This window comes from Varanus komodoensis, unplaced genomic scaffold (genome assembly GCF_004798865.1).
Source record: "Varanus komodoensis strain SLA01 unplaced genomic scaffold, ASM479886v1 scaffold59_1, whole genome shotgun sequence".
In the NCBI taxonomy this organism is placed as follows: domain Eukaryota; kingdom Metazoa; phylum Chordata; class Lepidosauria; order Squamata; family Varanidae; genus Varanus; species Varanus komodoensis.
In genome coordinates this window covers 1,101,516-1,112,220 of record NW_025336221.1, presented here as the reverse complement: position 1 = coordinate 1,112,220, position 10,705 = coordinate 1,101,516, and positions in this window count along the sequence as shown.

The window sequence follows — 10,705 nt, the reverse complement described above, 5'->3', positions numbered from 1 at the left end:
TTCTGTACTAAAGTTGTATATTGAATTTTCATATTTTGCAATAAAGCCAATGTCCTTTGGTTTGAGTCTTTGTGTCTATTATTAATTTACTCATGGTATAAGTGTGTGGTGGAACCTCCAACCGAAAGAAATATATGATGGCTGACTACAAGTGTTTCCAAACTGATAGACTGCACCCCACAGATTCACAGGCACTCTGCCTTTTAAACAAACTTAAAGGTTTATTCAAACCAGGCCTTTCCACCAAGCTCCCTCAAGCTGTGCTCTCTCTTTCCTCAAGCCAGAGGCAGTGGGTGTTGCCCTCAGGAACTCCTTATTCTCTGGAAGCACCCTTATCCACGCCAAACCCAGCACTTTTTCATATTGTTGCATCCCTTCCCTTTTGAGAAATAACAAATTATAATGGAAGTGTATGCATTGACATTTAGGTGTGCAGGTCTCTTGATAACTCATCCAATGCAGGTGGGTCTGAGTTTTAATAATGGCCTCCTTCAGCTGCCATCCTTTATTCTGTTCTCTGTAGAGCTGGGCTATATCCCTGCCACAGTCTCTTCTTCTGCATTCATCTGCCCAGGACTATACAGTTGCGTGTCAGCATGGTTGTGTGTCTCAGCTCGGTCCCTATTTGTCCAACACCCTGCTCATTGCATTTGTCTCTCATTTGAATTCATGGCACCACCCACTTCCTCTGTTGTTTTCCTCATATGTCTTTTGTTATGTCTCAGTATTTGTTCACTGCCTGTCTGTCCCTTAAATGGCCATAGGCTATAACTCTGAGTTATGGCTGCCTTGCGCCAGACTCTATCCTGTTTTGTTAGGGGCTGGACTCTCTCTGTGTCCCCAGTTCTAGGCCTGGAAGACCTCTGGATGATTCATTATAATGCAGGCCCTGTCTCTATTGATGCAGCAAAGGATGCTCCAACAATCCCTGGCTCTAATAGCCTCCCTCTTGGTAAAACTATCTTTGTTCTTCAGCCTATTTATCTTCGTGCTGGACTTGAGTATAGGTGCTAGACTTGAGTATATTCCAATCAACTAGAAGTGATGTGTATGGCCAAGTACAAAAGCAATTATTACATGGATAAATCATGCATTTAGTGTCTCATTGACAAAATGGGCCTGTTCCTTCCATATTTGCTATTCCTAAGAGTTGCTTAGCTGTTTTGACTGCAGGTTTTCCTTTCCTATTATCTTGAAAATACCCCAGTGCTGAAATCTTACACTTTGATTTATTTCTGCTGCAACAAAGTGGGACCCATTACCTGAGCACACATATTATGCCAATGGTGCTTTTAATCTGATATATGACTGTCCTGGCAAAGATGAGCAGTCTGCTTTTCACACTTTGAAGTGATAATCTATAATAATCATGTATTCATTGTCTACCCAGCTAAACAAATTCACACCTACTTTTGCCCAAGGTGTCTCTGGAATATCATGCTGCAGTTGCATTTCTTTCTGCCAGACTAATCAAATTTCATTATTTTGACTGGTTCGCCTTCCAAAAGGACTGTGAAAATGCTGTGGACATAATCTATCTAGAGTTTAGCAAAGCCTTTGACTAAGTCATCCTAATTACCAAACTAGCAAAAAGTGGGCTAGACAATGCAACCATTAGGTCGATCCACAATTGGTTGCAAGATCAGACTCAAAGAGTGCTCATCAATGACACATTCTCAGACTACTCTGGAAGACAGAGATAAGATACAGTGTGGTCTTGATAGGTTAGAACACTGGGCAGAGAACAGCAGAATGAAATTCAATAGGGACAAATGCCAAGTCGTCCACTTAGGAAAAAGAAACCAAATGCATCACTACAAGATGGGGAATACTTTGCTCAACAATGCAAATGAGAAGGATCTCAATCCCAAGCTAAATATGAGCCAAAAATGTGATACAGCTGCAAAAAGGGCAAATGCATTAACAGAAGCATCACTTCCAAAACATGCGAAGTACTAGTTCTACTATACTCAGACCTCACCTGGAGTACTGTATCCAGTTCTGCACACCTACGTTTTAAAAAGATGCAGAGATGCTAGAAAGAGTACAGAGGAGGACAACAAGGATGATTCAGGGACTGGAGGCAAAGTCCTGTGAGGAAAGACTAAACATGTTCAGCCTCAAGAAGAGGCTGTGGGGTGATATGATAGTATTCTCCAAGTACCTGAAGGGCTGCCACAAAGAGGAAGGACACGGAATAACAGATTTGAGTTAAAAGAAGCCAGATTTAGACAAGACGCATGGAAGAATTTCCTCAGTGTCAGAGCAGTATGGCAATGGAACCAATTACCTGGGGAAGTTGCGGGCTCTCTCACCAGAGACATTCAAAAAGCATCTGGACAGCCATCTGAATGGGATGGTGCAACTTGGTGTCCAGCAACATCAGGGAGTTGAACCTGATGGCCGGCTTGGCCCCTTCCAACTTGACGACTGTATGATTCTATGATTCTAGGTGACTGTCTTGCCTGTGAAAGTCTTCACATTCATTGCCATTCTCTATATTGATAGCATGGGCTCGAACTGTGGTTTTGCTTTGCTTTTCTGTTTTGATAGACATTTGGATGAAATAGTAGATAAATTTGTCCCGACTGTGCCATTTACTCCCCTAAGGTGGGCAACTCTCTTTTTGTGTTGTATGTTCTCCCCGCAGCCCCCACCTCAGTCCCTGCCCTGCTCCATGGTGTTCCTTATGTCAGGCGCCTCCCTCACTTTTGCCTATACAATATTTTATTCAAGCAAAGTCTTTCCACTGAGCAGTCTCAGGCTGCAACCTTGCTCCCCTCAGGCCAGAAGCAGGGGTGCTGCAAATCTTTAAATATCATTACAACATGGAATTGGTGGAAACATCAGCACAGGCAGGGACATCCATGCTGCAGATCTTCCTGGCCCAAGGAGGAGAGGGCTTCCTGGGTCATCAGCAAGCAGCTCAAGCTGGGCATAGGCAGCCAGGGCAACTGCAACCCCACAAAAGTTGCTGTCTGCTCCATTTCTATCAAGGGCCAGCTGGCCGCATGTGCGATTGGGTTGGTAAGAGTGTTAGACCTACCCTGGAGGAAACGAGGGTCCAAACACCACTGGCAACTTGGCTGGCCTGGCCCTTGAGCCAGCTCCTTGCGAACTGTTAAGAACTCACCTGGTTGGAAGATGGTAAATGCTTGCCTACTGCCACACACCACTAGTGGATCAGCTGCAGAAACCCCCACACCAATTATCTCTGGATGTTCTAGATGACCAGAACAAGTCACACCCACTAAAGGCAGAAGGAGGGGGGTTCTTTGCACTGTGTGTCTTAGAACTGTGTCAGTGCAAGGCTGACTTTATACAGTTTGGATCGATCGCAAGAGACAGGCGCTCCTGGAAGCAAAAGCAGCGGCTCAGTCTAGCTGGGCTGGAATTAATTCTACCTGTACCACAGGGTTTTTACTCTGATACAGAGGGAGAGATCTTGGGCAGCATCTCAGTGTTATTTGGGGGTTTTCATTCTGATACCGAAACACCAAATCATCCCATCAACCCAATAGAGACAGCAAACACTGGTCAGGAAACTGCTAGCAGGATTGTTTGCCAGTAATGGAGAAGGTGCTGACAACCATTTGCAGCTGGAAGAAATAACTAATGATTTAACAGCCACTGCTGTCCGGGTAAGATGCAATTAAACTACAAGCCGAGTCACTGGCAGTCTTTCTTCAAATGCAGAAAGCTTGTTTGGAGAGCAGATGCTGTGGCTGCAATTGCAGACACCCATTAGCACTGGCATGCCTGATGTGCATGGCACCTGTGGTGTTCCCAGCCTCAACAGCAGTAAATTGGGGGGGGGGGGGGCAGAAATGGGGCTCATAAAATCGACTGATGTCTAGGAAGTTTTTACAAGAGGCCACTTCAAAAGGAGACCTCATTAAATCTTTAAAACATTCTTCCTCCTTTTTGGAGTCGGCTCCCTCTAGGCTCCTGCCCACACCCCCGGCCCAGCTTTCATGAAAACTCTTTGCAACCATTAAAGAATGGAGGGTGGGGGGAGCAGAGAGGCAGAAGGGGAAGCTACTCTGATCTGTTGGTGTGCATCTGACATGATGCCATTTTTATGCCTCAAAAGGCATGGCGTGGCTCAGCCATTTGAAAGACTGTTTTGTTAGCTGGCGGGCATGGGATTGTGTGTGCACACATGGCCATCCGTGTAGAGGCCTGAACTGGGATATAAAAAGGACTTTACTGCAGTGGATTCAGGCATGGCCCATGGCCTGAAGAGCTAATAGGTATCTGCAATAACAAGTTGCACAGCTGCGGTACACAGCTGTATCTAAAGACTAAAAGAAGTCTGAAAACATAAATATATGACCAAATAGAAAGGACTTTAAATCTACATCTTCCCTCCCACCCACTGTTTTTACTCTAGAGTAGGTACAGGGAGGCCAAGCCGGATCCCCAAAGTTGTCCACTCACCATGCTATGGCCTTAATCTGAAGGGCGGGGGGGAGTGAAAATGCAGGAGAGACATAATGGGTAGGCACGAATTTAAATTAATGTCTGTTTTGACCATTATCCTCTATGAACTGCTTCTGAGAAAATTTGCAAATGGAGAGAAAGGGAGCTAACAAATGCATGCTTTTGCCTGGAGGGCCACAGGACATACTACTGTCAAAATAATCTGGGTACATGTGTGGTGAGAGGCAGAAGAAAACATTTGGCTGGGCTGCATTGCAGGAGCTGAGACTGTTTGCCCATAAAGGGGAAAGGAATATTCTGCACTTGGACACTGTTCATGCCAAAGCAACACTGCACTGGGGTCCCACTACACACATCCTACTTAACATGCTAATAGGTCTCTGTAGATGATGTGCCTGTCGCAAGGATTAAAGGGGAGGTCAGCAAAAGGAGAAAGGGAATGTTACTTGCTAGTGTGGTGTTCAGAATTGTGGCAGCTTAACACTCACTGGAAAAGCAGTTTGCCCTCCTTTGTGGAAGCAGACCCAGAAAGCTAAACTAATGGTTATCAAATGCTCTCCATGAGAAAAGGCTAACAGGATGGATAGTGCAATGCTATAATAGCTTTTCCAAAGTTGGCTCCATGGAGTTCAATGGGCGCTGCTCCCAGGTAAGTATGGATAGCAGGGGTGGACAACTGCCTTTGATGTGACATCTATTCTCAAAGATGGGCATCACTTGTGGCTGCACATCCACAGGGGGTGGGCCCAGAGCAAAACTGGGCTGACTCTTTATTTTTACCATTTTAAAAACTTCATATTGCCTTCTTGTTAATTTTGGCTGTGGCAGTGAAATTAGATGCTGCAGTCTGGCTTTGGAAGGGATACCTGAAGGGTGAGGTTAAAGCAGTGGTGAGAGCTAGAAGGACTGGGATTTCAGTGGTGATATTGGCAAAACATGTGAGTGATTCACTTAAAACCATCAAGGCAGCATGTTGCCCACCCCAACTTTTAGAACTGCAGCCTAAGACATGTCAACTCAGAAAGTCAGTAGGTGAGAGAATATAACGGGTCATACAGCCATAACAAACAAGGAAATATACAACCTGATCAGGAGAAAATAAAGAGAAGGTGGGAAGACTATACAGAAGAACTATGCAGAAGAGATGAAGGGATGGCAGTGTGGTATGATAGTTAAGAGCACAGGAGCTCTTAATGGGGCTCAGGTGATCTGGGTTCTAGTCCCTGCTTAACCATGGAGCCAACTGGGTGACCTCGGGCCAGTCACTGACTCAGCCCAACTACCTCACAGGGTTGTTGAGGGATAAGACTGAGAGCAGGAGAAGAATGATGTAAGCCATTTTGAGTTCTTTACAGGAAAAACGGTGGGATATAAGCCGTCCAGAGACGCAAGTAATTGGACGGCATACAAATTTTATAAATAAATAAATATAACCCTAATGATAAATAAATACATGACAGACTTCTTCAGAGGGGCATCCTATGAAGAAGAGGTTGCAATATTAGAAAGTGAAGTGAGGATTTTATAAGTGAAATCTGCTCTGAAAGTTCTTGCAAGGAATAAAGCACCTGAAGTAGGTAGGATACCAATAGAACTATTCCAAGCTGCAGAAAACAAATCAGTCCAAATCATAACAAAAATGTCAACAAATATGGAAAAACAATGGCCCACAGACTGGAAACATTCAATATTCACCCCAGTCACCAAGAAAGGAGAGGCAAAAGAGTGCAGCAACCACAGGACCTTTGCATTAATCTCCAACACAAGCAAAGAAATGCTCAAAGTGTTGCAACAAAGAATACTACCCTATATGGAGCGAGAAATGCCAGACCTCCAAGCTGGATTCCAAAAAGAAAGAGGCACTAGTGATCATATTGCAAATATGCATTGGCTACTGAAGCACACACCAAAGAAGTTCAGAAAAAGACCAGTCTGCTTCATAGACTAGAGCAAAGCCTTTGATTACATGCATCATGTGAAGCTATGGATGGTCTTGAAAGAAAAAGGTGTCCTTCAGCACTGTATTCTGAATATTTTATTGAACTTCTCCCACTGATCCCCTGGATATCTACAAATATCAGGTGAGAAATATGACGCTTACTTCAAGAAAGATGTATATTGCCAGGAGTGGCCCCAAAAAGTGTATAACAGAACACCTCTGGTGCACATGTTTAAATATTCTAGACCCATGGTACAGAAGGCAGAGTGCTATAGAGCACAGAGCTGAAAAAGCTGTGAGAACAGATGCCCCAAATGGCTCAAGAGGGTAAGTCATGGGAGACGCTCCCTAAGGGAAGGTGAACGTTTCCTCATATGTTTGGCCAATCTGGGCTGGGTGAGAAATCCTTCTATGGTTTGCAATCGGTCTTAGTTTACGCGTGGGTAAAACCCACCAACTGAGCATTCCTAAGGAAATATGATTGCGTCATTGCAGCCTGAAAGGAAGAGAAAGGAAAGGCAAAGAAACATACATCATTCTCTATGCCACTACATTACAATTAAAGTATCAGAATAAAACATGCTCAGATAACTTTATTCATGCATGAAACTTGGGTTTCAAATGAAGTCAACATATTCTGTACAGTGGTACCTAGGAAAGAGGCCCAAATAGTTCCTTCTTTGATAAATAAGCAGAAATAATTATCTCCGAGTATTTCTTCTTTTTCCACAGTCTGAATTTACTAATGGGCAATTTGTACTCATGTGTTCTTTTACATAGTTTAAGGAGTGTAAACAAATCTTCTGATCAAATACCTGACTGTCCTTGATATATCTGGGAAATGTAAACACCATCCTTTTTTGGCCCCCTTTTTCATAATCCAGGACATTCTTTTAATCATTGCTCATCAGCTGAGTTTTTTCTCTTGCTACAACCATTCTGGTGTGTCTGATTGCCTTCTATGCGATGTTTTAAGATCCAAGGATGACTTGTGAGGGTTTCTTTGGTGCTGTAAGATGGGACGCCACCCTAAGTAGGGCAGAATGCCTTCCGAAGGAAGAGAGCACCATATGACTCACAGAAGCTTGTGCTGAAATGAGGGCATATGCCCCCTGCCTTGCGGGGAGATTTTTGATCATCAAGCCCTTTTCCTACTATTTGTGCAACATCTTCTTTGTGAGTGATGTGCTGGGGAGAGAGTTGATTGCTGCAGTTGAGGTTTTCTCTGTTCTTTGTGCCTTTTTCTTCCTTTTATCTAAAATTACAGTCTCCCCTGCTGGTACTTTTATACTTTCCTATGTATACAAAAAGCCAAGACAACTGAAATGAAAAGCTGATGATGGCAGTCCCTTTCCATGATGGCAGTGGTCTTGGCAGTGTGGGAGGGGCATGGGCAGGGGGTCTCCCTGGCATGAGTTCTGCTTCATCTGTCTGGGGCATGGAAATAAATGGACTGCAAGTAACAAAGGAAGTTTAACACAGCCTGAGGCAAGCATAAACAGAGGGAAACATCAATGCAAGTGGTTAAAACAATAACATCCAGTATTCATATTATTTCTTTTCTTCTCTTCACAAAAAGCAGGGGGGGAGGGGTGGCGAAAGACAGAGGCAGAATTGATTTTAAGAAAGTAAAAACAATTGTCCTTAAACCTCCAAGGATATTTCAGCACAATGGAATATAGCACAATGGAATATCTACGTCCATTAATAAGGACGTTTCCCAGCAGTTCAGTTTTTCTGAAACCTTTATAAGACAGAAATTGAGCAGAATGCTGCTGCTTTCTTTACTTCATGAAGGTTGGTTGTCTTAGCCTGCTGCAACAAAAGCAGCTAAAAAAGCAGGCTTCACACTCACAGTACTCTTTTTGGTCTAAACAGGCGCGGGATGGTGCCCTACAAATCTTATGGGGCCTTCACAGAATAGTAGAGCAGTTCAGCTCTGAAGAACTAAAGGCCATTTCAGCAAAAGACTGTATTCTATGAAAGCTAATGCTGCAATGGCTCCGATTGTTTTTAAGGTGCAGCAAGATACTATAGCACTTTCCCTAGACACAGTTGGAGGACTGTGGCACAAACGTTGCATCCCTTTCTTTGTTAGCACAAGCTGCCCTCTTGGCTTAATCCATGACTCACGTTGCAGTTCTAACAATCACTGGGTTTTTTAGAAACAGCCTCATGAAGAACAAACACAGAGAGACGTCTTATGTAACCTTTGGTTCATTAAATGAAAAATGTGCAGCTTTTCTCTAGTTTCATTTTTAATGATACCAAAATCAGCAATATCTCAGCACTCAAATTAGGCCAGAATGTGTCAACGTACAATTTGCAGCACTTGATAGCAGTGGAAGTTGCCTTAGAACAGGCCAGGCAATTGGCCCACCCAGCCCAGTATTGCATACTCTGACTGGCAACAGCTCTTCAAAGTCTCCAGCAGACGAGGCTCTGTCTCAGCACCCTGGACACTTTGCACCCTGAGACCAGTGAGGAGGCGTTGGCATCCAGGAAGAGGGCTGTATGCTGCTTTCAGGAGGTGGCAGAAACTCCTGGCCTCACCGCCTGCCTCCCAGAACGCTTCCCTCTTGGGCAGATCATCAAGGGGAGACTGGAAACACTGACAGAGAAGCCCAAGGAGAGCAAGTCACTGGCAACCTGCTGACTCTTGGGAGGCCTATGCAGGGTATACGGCTGACCCGGAAGACCTGTCCTGTGATGGGGGGACACACAAGTACCTTTGCTTTTCCCCTTGGGGATGCCTCCAAGCCAAACTTACCTGTTTTATTTATTTGTCACACCTGTTTTCCTTTCAAGGTTTACATCATTCTTCTCGTGCTGCTCTCAGTCTTATCCTGCAACAACAACCCTGTGAGGTATCTGGGCTGAGAGTCTGACTGGACCAAAGTCACCCAGAGAGCTCCATGTCTGAAGGCGGACTAGAACTTGGATCACCTGAGACCCAGTCCCACGCTCTTATCCACTACACCACACTGGCTCTTTCCTGGTTATCAGTCAGTCTCTTTGACTGTCGCTTTATCTGCTGCTCTAACTGTCCCTTAACTTCTTGACTTATGTCAGGAGAAAGACGGGAAGCATGAGCCTATTGATACTCATAGCCTCTCAGCAGCTCTTGATACCATCAACCGTGAAAGCCTTCTGGGGCAACTGCTTAAGATGGAGGGGAAGCACTGCATCGCAATGCCAATTGCAGCAGCCAGACTACACACTGGGACCAGAAGTTCAGAGCATGCAGCACAGATTCTGTCCTGCTTGCCTTTATGCTTGCAAATCTGATGCTGGCAGAGAGCGATAAAACCTCACAAGGCCTGGGGCTGCAAGAGCTGCTGGGGAGCATCTCCTGAGCTGAGCCTACCTGGACACTGTGGCCAGCCACTGAGGAATTCCTCGGAGTGCCATCTTGCAGGGTGGCAACAAGCAAAAGAGCTTCTAACAGGGTGCCAACCCCCATTTGTAGAATAACCTCCGCACAGAAGTCCAGTGGGCACCAACTCTGCCATCTTTTTGGCACCAGGTTAAGACTGCTTTCTTTTCCAGGCATTTAATGACATTTAAACGTCTGTCAGGGCGTTCCAGCCAGCTGGTTCTCTGGAGTGATCCCTCCACCGAAGCTTGCCTTGGCCTTGTGCTTTGACAGTTCACAGCAATTAAAAGTATTAAATTCAAGAAAACAAAATGCCTTATATAAGTGAGTACAACTACTCTACTCTAAAATAAATGTAGTAACAAGGTTAATCTAGCAGCAGGGTGAAGATTTCAAATCCAGTGGCATGTTGAAAGAGCACAGGCGTGGGGGGTGCAACCCAGTGAGGCTGCCCAGAACCCTCTGAACTGGTGGGCTGGGTTTCGGGCATCCCACACGGGGCAGGTGGAGTGCAGAGGCGAAGGCTGCCCGCAAGGTCCTCCCACCCTGCAAAGCAGCTGCTTTCAGCTGACTCACCATGGCACGTTGGACAGAAAGGGAAGGAGGCTGAGGTGCTACTAGGAGCCAGTTGCCTCCCCTCCTGCCCCAAGGAGTGCCCCCAAAGCCCTTTCGCTGGGTTTAGTCCCAGCACTCTGGAGACGTAGCTGGTGCAGCTCTTTCCATGCTCGGAGCTGGGAATCGAAACAATCCTATAGCCCTCTGGATACTGTCTATGAGCTACAGGATTGCTCTGTAGACTAAAATGCCCAAGAAACAAGGTGCTCTTCCCCCAGTGCCAAAAGCAGCACAAATGTGGGCAGCAGGCAATGTCTTCTTGGAAGCCCACTCCAGGGCTGGGGTGCCACAAGAGGAATAGCGCTGTTTCTCAGCCATCTTCCACCACACTT